Source organism: Artibeus jamaicensis, unplaced genomic scaffold (genome assembly GCF_021234435.1).
Source record: "Artibeus jamaicensis isolate MK-2021 breed Jamaican fruit bat unplaced genomic scaffold, CSHL_Jam_final contig_76, whole genome shotgun sequence".
NCBI lineage: Eukaryota > Metazoa > Chordata > Mammalia > Chiroptera > Phyllostomidae > Artibeus > Artibeus jamaicensis.
Window position 1 is genome coordinate 4,693,006 of NW_026521954.1, and position 17,109 is coordinate 4,710,114.

The following is a 17,109-nucleotide window of genomic DNA, read 5'->3' on the forward strand; positions in this document are numbered from 1 at the left end:
ATTTTCCCTTGTGTGTTGGGCCCATTTTAAAGAATATAGAATTTGGAATTACAAAATCCAGGCTTTAAACCTGGGAGCTCTGCAGGATACTATCACATGATCTTGGGGAATCTATGTAAGTTCTGAGCCTCATCAAATAAAATGAAGGTACTTGGCCGCACCCACCACACAGAGTTGTTTAGACTTAAATAAAATCATTCTCTAGAGAAGGGCTCTCTGTCTGTTGCTGTACGTGTTATTATTTTTTAAATCTTGACCCTCTCACCTTTTGGATTAGCTACTCCCCCTTTGCTTTTGCCACCCACCAAACTCACAAAGCAGCCTCCTGTGGCTTCATCCCAGTTATTCAGAGAGAGACAGGGGAGGGTGAAAAGAGGGGGCAGCAAAGGGGGGTGGGCAAGGGAACTCCCTGACAGGATCTGGCTGAGGACAGAGTCCCACTGTTCAACACCAGCAGCCTCCCTCTGGCTGTCATGAATCAGCACATCTGACTAGTGACAGCATAATTTTTAACCAGCTGACGACTAATTTTCTGGTCCTAAATCAGCCTGTGTTTCCTGGTCTTCTTAAAGAGGTTGTGAATGAGTTTGTCAGGCCTGCTGACTCTCAGGACACCACCCTCGTGACCCCCCTTGATCAGCCGGTCCAGTTTCTCAACAAAGCAAATTAGGTGGGCGCTAGGTCACATTAATGTGCTCCCCTTGTGGGATCACCTTTAGAAATACTCACAATCCACTTGTTCTAAATTTGTTCTAGAACGTTCTGGGGGAGCTATCCCTGCTCTCAGGGTGATAGGGCTTGAGAGAACCCTGCCAGCATGCCAGGCTGGTAAGGAGAGCAGGGTCCGGGGGCCAGGCTTTGTCTGAGAGCCGCACGGATGAGGGCCCGGAGCCCACAGGTGCATTTATGCCAGCAGCCCTCGAGCTCACGCTGTGAGGACCCAAATCAAAGGTCTGGGGCAAACAGTCAGGCATTAGACAGCAGCACACACCACAGGAGCAAAAAGCCAAAACTGGGACTGAGAGGGGTGGCAGAATATTGCCCGTCTGAGCTGAGGGGTTGGCCTGAGGAAGTTCAGATGAGTTCCCCAGGTCTCCTGTTAGCATCTAGTCTGATTCATTAGCCCAGCTATGGGAATGGTGGCTTTTCTCAAAGCATCTGTTCTAGGGAGAAACTCAAGCTTACATACAGCTTCTGGAGGCCACTTTCTCCTGCTTCTAGAAGATTCCCCAGTCCGTGTGCACGTCCAGTCTTCCCTTTCACCTACCACTGCTCACAAATGACCAGCAGCTCCTCCTGCAGCACAGCCGCCGGTTCCTTCAGTAGAGTTGAGTCAGGGCCGAGAACAGGGGCTTCTGAGCCGAACAGACCTGGGTGTATGTCCCCACTAGGCCCCTCACTCCAGTGAGAACTTGGGTAGCCAGCCTCTACAAGCCCAGACTTTCTCCTTGAAAAATAGGGATCACAGTGACCCTACCGAACAGGTTCTCTGTGGCACCTCCATGCAGTCACGTATAAGGAGCACACGGCGCCGCCCCCACCCCCCACCACGTGCCCACATGTCCCTGCGGTCAATCGCATCACTATCCCCCATTGTCACCCTCCCAGATCAGTGTCCTGGGCCACGTGACTCTGCAGTCCTCCCCACTCGAGACAGCATGTGCCCCGTTTCATGGGTGTTGAGCTCGGCTGGCATGTGACTCGCTGCAGCCCCTGGAATGTGGGCAGGAGGAACAATGTGTCCCTTCTCAGCCTGGGCCTTGGGTATTATGTATTTCCACTCACCCCGTTTGTGCTTCTGCCTTTGCCAAGGGAAGGACAAGCCTTGGGAGGCTTGCCGGCCCCGGCAGAATGAAAAACTCTTGGAGCAGACCTGGACTCAACCCACAGCTTGGAGCCGTGCCTGGCAGAGTCAGCCCAGATCAGCCCCACGGCAGCCAGCCCTCAAACTCACAGACGCGAGATGAGTACTCACTGTTGTCCGCCACAGGGTTTTGGGATGGTTTTGTTCAGTGGCGTCACTGTGACAATGCATTGTGCTTATCGTGACCAGAGCACGGAGATTTAAATGCACTGGAAGTAGTTACATGGGCTCATTTATCCTTACTCCAGTTCCCACCAAGCCTCGATGTAATAATAATAAAAAAAAACCCACATGAGTTTTGAAACCAGAGAGATGTCATTCATGTCTGGCTTCCCCATCAGACTGGCTGAGTAGCTTAGGGCAAGTAGCTTAACCTCTCTGAGCCTTGGCTCAGCTGTAGAATGGGAGGGAGAATTCCAGCTGCTATTAACACGAGGGTTAAACAGCATGTGTGAGGCCACCCATGCAGACACAGCACAGGTTCCCAAGAGAGGGGGGCCACCCTCCCCCTTCCTCTGTAAGCCCCTTACCCCTTAGACAGCCTCGCCTCCAGATCTGGACGAGTAGACAGAAATGAATACAGTTTAGATACCTCCCAAGAACACAGGGACTGAGGCATTTGGCTTTGTCTCAGACTTCAGTTCATTCATTCCTATTTAAATGGCACCTGTCCTATGCCAGGCACTCTTCCAGGCCCTGAGAATCTAGAGGCTGATAAGGCAAACCAAGTCATTGCCCTCATGGAGTTGACATTCTCAAAGGGGTTGAAGGCAGCGAGTAGAACCATAAGTAAGCTAGATAATTCCAGGCATTCTGCCAAATGCTATGAAATAAATACAAAAGGGGGATGCGATAGAAAGTAATGGGGGGCGGGCAGCGGTCAGGGCGGGCTTTGTGGAGGCTGCGGCACGCTCAGTTTTCCAAATAGCAGAAGCGCCTCTCTCTGGTCCTTCCTGACCCACACTTACCCGCAGAAGCCCTTCTTGTCTTCAGCACTTTAACAAGTTACACTTTTTTCTTTTCTTAACCACCTGCTACTCCTGGTAGCGCCCCAAGCCCCTCTGCTAAATCCTTGCCTCCTTCCTTCCTCCTTCTGTGTGTGTCTGGATCCTGAGAGCCACCTGGGGTGGGGCGGGCACACCTGCCTTTTCAGATGCCTCCTCCTTTGCTTCCTCGCTGGCCTCATTTTTAGTTTCATACACAGCAGAGGTTCCATTTTGGAAGGATCTCACCCTGCCGCACTGCCTACCCTTGGAGAACCTCCCATCACCTTCACCTCTGCACAGTGAGAACTCTGTCCCTCTGTAGCCTACAATATGGGACAATCCCCCAAGTCTACGCCTTGGCTTGTAAGAGCTCCAGGTGAAATGAGAAGATCCCATGAACCCTGTCCCTGCCCACGTCAACTTCGGCCATCCCTGTGGCCAGAGGAGAGCTCACGAAACACGTGCCCCCCAGTCCCGGCAGAGAAGTCTTTGGGAACACACGCCAACAATCTCCTAGCTGCTCGGTCTGCCTTCAGCAATGTGAATTTCAGCAGTTACCTGAATCTCAGAATTGAAAAAGAAGTTTTAAAACTCTTACATGAAGGACCTAAGTGGCTTGTGAAAAATACTGATTCTGCCCTGACTGGTGTGGCTCAGTGGGCTGACCGCCAGCCTACAAACCAAAAGGTCACCAGTTGAACTCCCAGTCAGGGCACATGCCTGAGTTGCAGGCCAGGTCCCCCGTGGGGCCATTCAAGAGGCAACAGAAAGATCTTTCTCTCATACATCAATGTTTTTCTCCCTCTCTTCTCCTTTCTCCAAAAACAAATAGAAATTTTTTTTTTTAAATATTGATTCTGGTTCAGCAGGTCCAATGCCAGGCCCAAGTCTCTGCATTTCCAACAAGCTCCAGGCGTTGCCTGTGCTGCTGATCGGCAGGCCACAGTGACCGTGGGAGGTTCCAGCCCGCGTCACCGGTGCGCACCCTGAGGCTGCATTTGTGATCCGTGTGGAGAAATCCCCTCTCTCCCTGTAGTCCCAGGCACATGCCACAGCCGTGTTTTTCCTCTTTACTATTCTGCCTCAACTTCAGGGCCTCACTCCCCAGTACCCTCCCTTCTACACGTATCATTATCTGTAATCAGGTCGAGTCTGCCTGTTTTAGCTGGGCATTTTACTCCAGTGTATTAATCCAAGGGACATAACACCAGATCTTGTTTTGAACCCCGCGATGACAGCTGACAAGGAAAGGGGCGCATCTCACAAGGGCAGAAAAGAACAGGACAGAAGATTCTGCCACCAGGATTCAGAGACCCTAAATGACACCTGCGCCTTACGGGAGGAAAATGCGCTCGTAAAACCCAAAACCCACGTTCAAGGGGAAATCACCTATCTATAAAAGCAGAAGAACAACAGTGAGAAAGTACCCGGTGAGTTTCAGAAATTTAAAAAAAGAAGGAGAAAAGGTTATGGAAAATACTCATGCAATTATTCATCCATTCAATTCAGCCAATAACTCTTTGAACATCTATCTGTTCTTGGCTGGGCCCTTCCAGGTGCTGGGTAGGGTGTTGAGAATCTCTTTCCTCATGGAGCTCACATCCTGGGGAGCAAGACAGACATGCCAAACAAGGAGCAGACGAATAACACCTAATGGCAAAACTGAGCAGCTGTGAGGGAAATGAGGCGCAGCGACAAAGAAAGAAGCGGCAAGGACCCACTGTGCACAGAGTGGTGAGAGGCCCTCTGAGGAGAGGGCGTTCAGGAGGAGGGACCAAAGATAAGGAGCCACAAGGATGTGAAGGGTCAGAATGGGATGGAGGGACGAAAGGTCACCTCAAGGAGAAGGAACAGACGCTGCTGAGGCCTTGAGGTGGGAAAGAATGCAGTGAGTCTGAGGGACTGAAACGAGACTGGCTGGCTGGAGCCCAGCGCGGTGGGTGGGGAGTGTGGCAGGAGAGGAAATTGCAAAGGTGGCTGTTGTCTGGGACGTTTGTACATCAGTGGACTAACCATGACTATGAATGTGAAGCCCTAACACACAAGGGTAAATCCATAATTTGGTGAGTTGGGACTTGTTTAAGCAAATATATCCAGAGCGCCTGCTTGTTCCAGGAACGGCAAGTGAAAATCAACCGTGGAGTAAACAAAAGAAAAGGGTGATGGAATGGGGAAGAATATCATCACTCTTCAGAAAGCTGTTTATTTGCTTGTGTAGATATGAATCCAAGAGAGGAATTTGGTAGAAAGTGTGTGGGTGGGGAGTGGCAGGCATCAATGGGGACCTGCAGTGGCCCGGCCCGGGTCATGGAAACAAGGAGAGGATAAACATGTTGTACATGCATGTGTGTGTGTGTATGTGAGAGAGAGAGAGAGAAAGGTGGGGTGGGTCAGGGTAGGGAAAAGAGCAAGAACTGTGCAAAATAAAGCAAAAGCCCCCAAGAAGCAGCAGATGCACGGGAGAAAGGGGAAGAAAAATATTCTCACACCTCCTTGCAACCAATGACGTGATCCTTGATCATTCAGGTAAATGAGGGCACAGGTGCAAGGGCAGATGTCACAGGACGGTAGCAAAGTGTATGGTGCAGGGAAGTCTGTGCAGCTCACTGAGCAGAAGTCATCCCTGGGAACTCACACGCCAAACGCAACAGCTGCTAAATCATCTATCAGACAGAAGGGCCACAGTCCAATGTGGCCGGGACCGGGCTCTACGCTGTAAAAGTCCCCTTGAAGCCCAAGTCCGCGCAGAGCTCCCCGAACTCCCCAGGGGCAGCTCCAGGCCCTACCTGCCCCGGGGCTGGTTCTCTCTCCTCTTTGCAGCTTTCCAGGACGGGAGAGAGAAGACACACTGGACCCTCCCTTTGCAGGGCCCCTCGAGACTCCGGACAGGCTGGAGGGGGCTGGGATTTGGGCGCATGTGGGCTTAATGGGTCCACACCAGTCTCCTGGCTCAGCACAGAGCACGTGGAGTTGACTAACCACTTACTGACTCAATGTCAACAAACTTTATGCTAAAAAGAGACATTCTCCGTGCTGTTTAAGAAGCAGTCTTCATGTATCTGACGCATTTTCATTAAAAACACACACAAACGGTATCAAATTTCAAAAAAGCAAGCTCACTCCCCTCACTCACCTCCCTAACCTCACCACGCTCACCTAGCATTTCATTTCCGCCACATCTTCCCAGGACTCGTCCACATGCGCAGGGGCCTCGGGTGCTGTGACCGTCCCAGGGCACCATCGCGTCCCTTCTGAAGCACCACTGCAGCACCCACGGCTCTCCCTGCGCCCTGTGTTCCTGTGGCCTCCACAATTACCATGGGGAAGGGTACCCCGCATTTTTCAAGAAAATGATTCTCTTCTCCTTTAATGGTAACAAGACCAAGTGTTGGAGTCAGGCCTGGAATTAAACCTTCACTCTGACATTTCCAATCTGGGCAACTTGGCTGCAGTTGACCTCAAAGTGTCATTCTCCTTGTCCGTCACTGTGAGGAAAGTGACCCTTACCTCCCAGAGCACCAAGAGAACGGAGGTATCACGTGTAATCTACACATGGAGACTGGCACATGGTGAGGCCTCGATAAGTGGGAGCTATTTTGTATGGGTGTGATCGTGGCTTTGATGTGCATCTCCATATGCTAGTGAGGGGGTGCAGCTTTTCATATGTTGGGAGCTATTTTATTAATAACATCATTTTTATTGTTCTCTTTTGGAAATTGCAGGCAAGATCTCGCACAGCACAGAGGTGGTCTGAGGCATGTAAGTTCCTTCTAAGTTTCCCAGGAGCAGACAAGAGTGATCTTCCCCTTCAGGGCTTTGGGGGAAAATCTTCACCCCAAATCGGGCCGGAACAGTGTGCAGGCAGTCCCACAGCACAATTCTGCTCCCCACCTCATCTCTCTGCACCTGGTCCCCCCCCCCCAAACAGGGATTTACCTGCCCTAATTCTATTGTGTCCTCTGGGTGCACCTATGACCACCTCTGCAAAAACCCCATGAATGCTTCAGGGACACCAAAGCGTTAACCAGTCTCCCAAAGAGAAGACATTTGCTGAAGCTTACCTGGCCCAGTTAAAAGAATTGATGTGGCTTAAAAACACAGACCAAAAGCATACGGCCTCCGCCCCAGGTGTTCCCTGCCTAATACTGATAGTCTCTTCCTGAAGGCACCCAATGCACAGCAACCCACCCGAAGCCAGACTGGGCTTCATGAAGGCTCCAAAGGGGCTTGATACGTAATGTAAAGAGAGTAAGTCGTATACATGTATAATATAGTCAATCTGACAGTTATTTCTGTTGAGGAATAATTGCTATTGCAATTATGTAAAACATTGTAAACTCTAACGTCTCTGACACATTTTCATTGGAAAAACACACAGACAGTATCAAAGAAAGTTTCAGAAAAGCACGCCCTCCCTAACCTCACCAGGCTCACCTGACACTTCACTTCTGCCACACCTTCCCAGGACCGTCCACGTGAGCAGGGGCCTCACCTGTTGCGGCCTTCATCTGTAATTTTTTCTCATGTGAGAAAAAATGGGTCCATGTAATTCTCTGCAGCAAATTAATTATTAAGCATTCATTCATTAGACCGCTTTTTATTAAATATCTATTATGTGTTGGATGCTGAGGAGGATATACATATTAACCTGGCACAGAAGCCACTCTGGATGCTTACACCCAGGAGAGCCAACATGGTGCAGTCTACAGCTGTGTGTCCGTCACACACTCACACACATACACACACTCACACACGGGGGAGGCAGTAATGCCAGACGAAAGGTACAGATGAACTACTGCTGGGGTTCAGGTGAGGGGGCCCCTTTACTCCAGCTGAGGCCTGCCCTGGTTGTCCCACGTAATGTCACCGCTTGCCTCCCCCCAACCCCACTCTCCCATCTCCCTTTCCCTGCTTTCCCATGGCACAAATTACCTGGTAGAATAGTATGTAATTTATTAATAATGTATACTGTCTATTACCTGCCACTCCCACTAGAATGTACCATCTGCATCCCAAGCACCTGGAATAGAGCCTGGCACATAGTAGGCACTAAATAAAGATCCCTGATGGCCAGGCAGGAAGGACAGGTGTGCTGAGAGACAGCCATCCATCAGCCGCTTTCTGAGTAAGCATCTACTGAGGACCTTCTCTGTGCAAGCATTATCCCGGGCCCTGGAGATGAGAAGGGAAGAAATTTGCATGCCCTCCTCCGGGGGCAGGCAACCTGGACAGAAGCAGATGCCTGGGGCCACGTTGGAAGAAGGTGCAACCTGGGTGGGATGGGGGCTTCCTGGGAAAAAGGCTGAAGAGGCACCCGGACCCCAATCCTGGAGAGCACAGAACCCCCGGCTGAGCAGCCCCGCTTACAGATGAATCCTGAGGCACAAGCTTTATTTCCAAATAACCCCCTTAGATCCAGACATAAGACTCCACCAAAGCCAGTAAGTCAGACTAATGGGAGAGGCAGATAGGGGTACACAAACCTCTCTCCCTCATGGCCCATACAGTTTTTATTCTTCACACTTGGCCTGTTTTTCAGCCACCAAGGAGTGGACTCACACACATAGGCGCCTACAGAACACTCGGGCTGTTCCCAACTCCCCACAGATTATTCAAGCCAAGGCTGGAGAAGGCTGATGGGGGGTGGGGGGGAGCGGTGAACACACCTGCCTTGCTCTTTGGTGGCCAGGATACCATGAGAGGAAGGACTGCTTGCCCAGGTGGTCTCTGGAAGAACCGGTGTGGGCTGCAGCTCCCAGATACCCATACTGGTCCCCCCAGTGAGGGCCCGCGTGTAACCAGAGACAAGACCATGCTTTGGAACCTCTGAGTGCGGGGCTCGGCGCCAGGCCCTGGGCAACATCATGAACACACAAGGAGAGAGAGTCTGGAAGAGCTTATGTCTGACCCCAGGAGGAAGAGCGGAGCTGCTATAAAAATAAATGCTTATAGGTGTAATTAGATTGGATGGCTGCTCTGAGCTCTGGAAAAAGTAGCATATAAAAATAATTCTGTTATAAACTGACTCTGTCCTATATATAGCAAATACAAATAATCATCCACTTCCCCAGCTCATCTGTTTTGTGAGTTCCTGGTTTTAAATATTGGGTTTTCTTAAAAGCTCACCTCACAAGCAGAAGTTCTAGTGACAGCCACAGAGGAATGCCCAGCCATCAAGGTGACCTGGAGGTCCCTGCTGGGGCAGGTGAGGAGGGCAGGGGGCCATGGCAAGGGCTGGGCAATTCACCCACAGGGGAAATCAGACCACGTGGGCAAAATCAGAAGCCTGCGTTTCAGATGGCTGCCACTGCTGCTCAGCTTCTAGCCCTGTTGCCGGGCAGACTGCAGGGCTCTGCCGGAGGACCCCAAAGCAAGCTCCAGAACCTCCGGCTCCCCAGCCGTGGCCCCTGCTCCTTAACAGCCTCACTATACCACCGGCATTAAGTGGGTATAAAGGCATAAACAAGTCTCCAGGTAGATATATGGTCTCCAGTCTGACATGCTGTGAGTAGGCAAGCAAGTGAAAAACCTCATTCTCTTTTCCTCGAAGCAGCTTAGCCAAGGAATAGAGCCCCTACCCACTTCAGCCCTGATAAAGTTAGAGCTCCAGGAGGTGCAGAGAGGAGCAGAAGGACATGCATAGAGGCGGGGCAGGCTGCTGGGAGGGGTTGCTCTTCAACTTGCTAAGAGACTTCCAAGCTGAGTCTTGTCTGGAAATGCTACCTGGTGTTAAGCCTTGTAATTCTACTGAAGAAGCCTCACTTCCCATTTCTTTTTAATTGTTTCCTCCCTCTGTCCATGGGAACAATTTAGGGCACTCGGATTCCCCACTAGCTGCCTACCAGACAACAAGAGACCAGGAAAGAGAAGGCAGTCCAGAAGTAGAACACTGCTGTGAAAAAGAACCGCTGAGAGTCTTACTAAGACTTGGGGAGTGGGTCCTCTCCCTGGTACTTTAACTGCTCAGAACGTAAGGGGATCTGAAATAGCTGCAGAGTGTATTTCGGCGGGCCAGGCCGGGCCTGTGGGTCCGGACACTCACTCGGAAGTGCGCATGGAGGGTGCCTGGCCCACGTCAGGCACTGCTGGAGCCAACAGCTGACGCTCAGTGGGCACCGACGGGCCGGTGCTGACTTAGGATACATCGTCTAATTTACTCATCCAAACCTCTTGCTTGCCACTGTGACTTCTGACTTACGATGAAGAAAATAAACACACGGAAGAGTTAAGTAACTTTCCCAAGATCACAAAGCTGAATCACACAACAGCCAGGCTAGAGCCCAGGTCCGGGGCCAGCTTTCGCTGCTGCGCCCCACGGCCCCTGAGATGTCCACGGAAGATTGTGCAACCTGCCCCCAAAATCTGTGCCAGACTTTGCCCTCAGAAAGTCCCTTGTAAGGAATGTGACTTTCTCGTACTTCCGTTACAGTCCGTTTCCCCTAGTTCAGCTCCCAGGGGAGCTGGAGAACTAGGCGTGGCCACTTCTGAGAAGGGGAAGGGGAAGGGGAAGGGGCGGGGAGTCTCCAGGAGCAGGGGTCAAAGGGGAGATGTGTTCCTTGTGCCTAGAACTGAAACACTTCCTGGGGAGGTCACCTGCAGCCACTAGGAGCCTAGTTGTGTCCTGGCCGAAACCCCGAGGCCCCCTCCCACCCCCACCCTTGGAGACCAAAGTTCTCCCCTGCGGAGAAGTCAGAATTCTGCCTGTGATGCAACAGCTGGCAGCTTGTCAAGCTGCTGGTGCTTGTGGAAAAGGGCAGATAGTGCTTCGGTATCCATTCCGAGAAGAGGCCCTGAGGTAAACAGTGTTGACCTTGCCCTGGAGCCTCCCCCCAAACCTGGGGGCCCGTTCCTACCCCTGGCAGGTTAACGCCTTGCGGTGAAGCAGCCATCTACAACAGTGGAGCGTGCCCGGAACTGGAGTGTACCCACAGGGCTTGTTCCAACACCGAAGGCTGGGTCCTGTCCTGGGGGAAAGAACCCGCATCTCTAACAAGTCCCCAGGCGGTGCTGACGCTGCTGGTGGGGGGGCACACTTTCTGCCTTCAGAGATCCTTTGGTAGAATCCCTGGTGGCGTTAGAGCACCAGCAAGGCCATTACTGGAAACCACAGCTCACTACACGATTCCTGACCAGAATGGCACTTACAATCTCTGAAGCACAAATGTATTTGCATGTGGTGAGGTCAGAGCTAAAGGGAGTGAAGAAATCAAGACAGGGGAGCCCAGGCTAAGGGGCAATTTAAGAAAAAGAACCCCAAAGGGTGGGAAGGGGGACCTGATAAAGAGGACCCAAGGGCTTGTGGAGGAAGCCTTGTTCAGACCCGGGGCTTCTCAGCTCGTTCTGCAGACTGCCAGCGCTGGTGGGGGGAAGCGGCCCTGCCCTGCGACACCTGGACCTGCCCACAGCGCTCTCTCCTTCTTGGGAGACTGACTGCATATTGGCCCCCCAGACACAGAACAGCAAGGGCATCCTCAGCTCCCTCCCCCTCCCCACTCAGGAAAGACAAGGACCTGAGTGTCCTGGCCCCGCCAGCTCTTTAACATACTCCCCATCCAGGTCTGGGGGCAATCCCAGAATTTTTATTATAAACAGCTGAAATGAAGGATTTCCCTCATATGCAATCCTTTCCACTTCTAGAAAGCCTAGAGGTCAGAAGGCAGAAAACGGAGTGAGGCTCCAACCTACTCTGGCCTTGTCCAAGGCAACTTCACCCACGTCATTCCCCTTTCTCCTTGGCCTTTGGGTGAGTGCCTCCTCTTCCTTCAAGACTCATCTCCAGCGTGTGGTCTTCCTGGGAACGACCCCTCCGCACGCCAGGTGGAGGCCTCGTTTCCGCTCTGCGCTTTCCCCACTGCCACCCGGTGGGCCTGTTTCCATGTTCCGTGAGATAAGGGACGAGAGAGAAACGATTACCCCACTTGTCCCCCACCTGTCTTCTCTCTCCTGACCAGCTAGAAAGCCTCTTCCCATGTGGTTCCCACCACTCGACTAGCTCTGAGGACAGAGAGCTCCCCGCCAGAATTCTCTTCTCTTCTCCGATACAGAAGCAAAGACTGGGGACAGAAAACTGAAGGCACAGAAGGAAAGAGAGTGTTTAGCAGAGGTGAGAGTCGTGTGGACCAGGGCCAGAAAAATACTTCCTCCAGGATTTCTCTCCCTGCCCCTAGATGGGGGCAGCTTCCAAGGATTGGAAGACAGAGAGCCAGGGCAGCTCCAGCTGGCTGCGAGGAAGCAGCCGGAGAAGGGAAGAGGTTCTAAGAAGGGAAGGTGGGTCTGGGCTGTCCATGAGGATGCTATTTATTCTTTCATTCTATCATTAATTTGAGTAAGCAACTTAAGTTATTCTGAAAGATCTTTGGGTCCTTGGGAGCCTCTTTCTTTGCCGCTGCTCTGGGCCAGGACAACAGGGGTTATTCTCTCACTGGGTCACACCCTGAGCTTCTCTGATCCTTCACTGCTCTGTTCCCAGTGTCTGGCCCAGAGCCTGGTACACAAGAGATGCTGTGGGTTGGCCATTAGCCATTTTCCTCCCTCTGTTCCTTCCATCAACCCTGAGCAACCAGTCAGGCTGAGATGGTGGCAGAAGGGGGCGGGGCTGACAGGACAGCGTGGTTGGGGGCAGGGGTGGGGCAGGGGTGGGGGGTGCAAGGAGGCAAATAAAACATCCCACCAAGTCTCTCTGGACTGAGTACCAGCCATGCGATGCTGATCTTGGCTGGGAGCCCACCATTTACCAGCCCCCTCCCGTCCTCCGGGGTATGGCTAATTAAAGACATGGTTACTCATTTCATTCCCTAGTCACTATTTAAGGAAGTAGAATCATGCCATTCCTATAAGGCCTCTGACCCTACACTAGAGGCAAACAATGCCAGGGCTTGTCCAAGTGGCTGTAAGTACAGAGCTGTTCAAAGGGGCTGGGAGGGGCAGAGGAGGGCGGAGGCCGCAGGCCCCACAGCTGGGCCAGCTGCTGGGTTGTCCCTCCTTCAATGCCCTCCTCTCTCTCTCTCCCCAAGGGGCCAGGATCTAGTGACAGGCCCTCCCTGAGCCCCCTGCCAGGCAGCTCCTGTATTTTCTGGACACACATTCAGAGTCACACAGCTGATTCAGGGGGAAAAAAAACAAAAACAAAAACCATGAACAATCTCTTTTTAGATTTCAAGTAGTAGCAACTTGGAGCATTTGGGATTTTTCAGTTACTTTTTAAGAAGTAAAAAAGCCATTACTTTTCATCAACATACTCTTACTGAAATCTGCTCTATGTCAGATGCCCAGTGAAGCATTGGGAAGAGAAGTGAATAAAAAGAATTCCTGTCCTTGAAGAGTATCCAGTCTCCTAGATGAAAGAGATGCATAGAGCGATAAACAGACCGACATAAAACAAGTGTAAAGGCAGAGTCACACACTGAGTGCAGTGCGGAGAAGGCGGTAGCAACCCCTAAGTGGGAGGGACACAAAGGCAGGTCAGAGGACGGGGGATTTCAAGTGGGTTTGGAGGCCCAAATAGGAGGGCATCAGGTACCCTAATAAGCAAAGAGCACCACTACCAGGGGAAAAGTATATCCAAGGTCATCTATCACCGGGAAGCCAGATGAATCCGCTGGTCTCTATAGGTCTGGAACTTTCCTAACAAAACAACTCATAACAGGAGACTGGACTGAACGGAGGGCTAGTCGGAAGTATCCGGTACAAGCATGACATTATTTTTTCATTGAGCTGTAGCAGACATATAACATTAGTCTAGGTAGCATGAAATTTCCTAGATATTTATTTTCGTTTTTTGAAGTATAAATTATGCATCGTGGTTTATAACCGTCTCGTATGTGTTGATACTAATTCCAGTCAGTAAGATCATTTGACTTTCCAAACACACACTGTCATACAATTGACCCTCCGAGGAGGAGGATGCGCTGACCCCTGGGTCAGACAGAGGCCGTGTGGACGCAGCTCGAGAACTAGAAAGCCTCGCAAAGAGGCTCGGAGCCCGGAGCTTTGCGTCTGAACGTACAGTGAGTTTTCAGGTTCGCATTCAGGGGAGTCGACCTGGTCTGACCGCAGCTGCGTGTGTTTCTAACACTGTCCTGGAAGTGAGTTTGTCCTCGCGGCCTCCGGTCCTCGCCGTCAGCCCTGCCGGAGGAAGATGCCCCTGGGGGCCGCGGGGGCCAAACGAAGCAGTGGTGGGTAGGGCGGACGAAGCGAGCTCGCCCACAAAACCGGTATTTAGAGGAATTACACGTGGGGCGTGCAGTTGATAGCCAGTCAGGTGCGGGGCGCCATCTGAGGTTTTGAAAAGCCACCTCAGGTGAAAGGTAATGATTCCCTGATCCCCACGCCAGGTTATACTCCAGACCAATTAGTCAACTCTGGGTGTGGCATCCAGGCGTTAGCTGGAATTCATTAAACCTCTCAGGTGATTCTGGTGTGGGGCTGGTTTGTGAGTCAGTGGGCTGGATCGCCTGTTCTCAACTGTGCTGCATGTTAGAATCACCTGGGGCAGCTTTTATCCAGCGGGTGGGGGAGTCGGGCCTCCGGCCCAGTAGGTCAGAACCTCCGCAGCAGGGGTGTGGGCATCACTGTGGCCCTTAGATCCAGGAAGGGAGCTGGCACCCCCCAGCTCCGCACTTTGGGGCACCTTCTCAAAATTTTCCAAGTCCCGTGTGGGTGCCTGGACCTGAAGGAGCTGTCAGAGTCACCTCCTGGGGTGCCCCGAGTAGGGATGGGAGGCTGGTGCCCTCAGACCTCAGTGACTCCCACCTGGGGAGTCACCAGGACCCCTGGGGCCACATCGGTTCCAGGAGGGTGGCCTGGGTCACTCCTGCTGCTGGGCCCATGGCTTCTTGCAGAGGAAATCAGGCTGCCAGTGGTGCTGACTCCTGGTTTGGGTAACCACTCCTGTCGAACACAGGGCACATTCAAGGCTCCAGTCCACCCACTGTTCCCTCCCCCTGAGTCACACGTGCTGGCCCTGCATGGTTCTCACCCGATGGCTTTCAGACCATCCAGGTCCCTAGACCTGAGGGGGACCTTGGCCCTGGCAGATACTCAGGATGCCCATCCACCCCCACAGCAAACTCCAAAGTCCTTCCAGGTGACTTTCCAGGCTGTTCCCTCTCAATGCCAAAGGATTTAGCCGGCCAGTGTCCTCTCTTGTCTCCCACTGGTAGTGACCTCATGCTTTCCCTGTCATCTTCGGCTGTGCCTGATGAGGGTGGACACTTTTTCGGGAATGGGACTGCTCTTCCCACCCTTGCTGCAGGCCACTACCCCCTGGGGCGGTGGCCCTGTGAGGCAGGGGCGTGGTTTCCGTGGGAAGAGATCCCCTCCGGGAAGGTGGTGACTGCGGCCTGCAGAGTTCAGAAACCAGTGGAAGAGAAGTCCACCCCTGTGGTGGAGAATTCCAAGCAGCACATTTAAGATCACTGAAAAAGAATCATTCTTCACGGTTCTGTGCGCACCAGGGAACACTGGCGTTCGGTGACCAGTATCAAGGGGGAGCGCAGCACAAGCCTCGCCCTGCCCAGCTCACCGGGGACACCATAGCAAACCTTAGGTTCACGGGTTGGGAAAACTGACAGGAGAGCACTCACAGTTCCCCTCATCTGCAGTTCCAGTTACCCTCGAGAATACGAAATGGAAAATTCCAGAAATGAACAATGTGTAAGTTTTAAATTGTTCACTGTGCTTCTCGGTCCTTCTGGGGACAGGGGAGATCCCTTTGTCCAGCACACCCACGCTGTGGATGTGACTGAGGGTAGTGATGCTGCCGATTTGGGTGTGCCAAAGGGAAGCCGTAACGTGCTTCCTGTAGTGAAAAGGTAAAAATTCTTGACTTAAGAAAGAACTCTGCTGAGGTTGCTAAGATCTATGGTAAGAACAAACTTTCTGTCCATGATGTTGTTACCAAAATAAAGAGGTCTATTCACCGGTGCACATCCAAAGCCCAAATGCCAACGGGAGTTTGCAGCTAAGAAATAGAGGCTTATTAGTTGGGAAAATGGCTCAAAGCCCGGAGTCACAGGTGAGCCGATAGTGAACAGAGGCCTGGCCCCCGATGGCTTCCAGGGGGTGGGCCCTACAGGGCAGAAACCAGTAATCACGGTGGTTAAAGGAGTTGGGGGCCTGGGCTGTGCTGATTGGTCGGGGCCAGGGCAGGTGCGGCTGACCATTGTGTCAGGTCCTGATGTCAGTCAGGTGTTGCTCTGTCTGGTCCCCTGAGGGTGTGGTGTGTCAGATGTTCCCCTTCCACGGGCTGGGCCTGAAACACAGCGGAAGTCAAGACTGTGTTCAGCTCGGCCAGGACTCCGTGTCTGCGGGCAGCAGGCCTGAGGCTGGGTCCTGAGGACAGTTTGATGCTGACGGAATCTGGTGTCCTTAGGGCTTACTGATTAAGGAAGGGGGTAGATGGACAGACAAGAGGAAAGGTTAAAGGAATGGGGTTTCTACCCAGCTGCAACATTGTGAAGAAGGAAGAAGAAAGGCTTGCTAGCTTGCTGCATGAGAGCAAGCACATTTGCATAACTTTTATTACAGTGTATTGTTATAATTGTCCTATTTTATTATGAGTTATATGGTATTGCTGATCTCTCACTATGTCCACCTTATCGATTAAACATCATCACAGATTTATACTTGACATATAGGTACAGGAAAAAACATAACATGCACAGGGCTCGGTACTGAGGTTTCATGAGTGCACTGGGGGGTCTTGGAACATGTCACTGAATAAGGGAGGACTACTGTGGTTTGTTTTGATAAAAACCGGTGTAATAATAGTGATGTTGCCCCCTTCCTACAGCAGAAAACAGGACTCATGCTTTGGACAATAAGGAACAGGAAGACAGGTGCCTGGACCTTATGAAGAAGCTTCACGTGCACTGACTGGACCATGAGTTAATACCTAAAGTAGTTCTTCTCTACCCATTATTCCAATCTTTCTTCAGTAAATCCCTATACCCCATGTGGCCCATAATTTTTTTATAATACATGTTGTAATAAACTTGTTTTATACTGAATAAATAAATACGGAGTGGCTCTTCCCTACCTGCTCTTCTCGTTTTTCTTAAATAGATCACTACAATTTATTAGGGGGCCCATGGATGTTTGAATTCATTTCATAACCAACTAGTTCCATGGATGGGAGGTTCACCCTTTGCACAGGCTCTGCTAGGGGCGATCCTGGTGGGCATCCGGCACTCTGGGCGACCTCAGTTTTGTACCCGGGCCCAAGCGTCCCTGCACCAGAAGGAACAGAGGGGCGTCCTG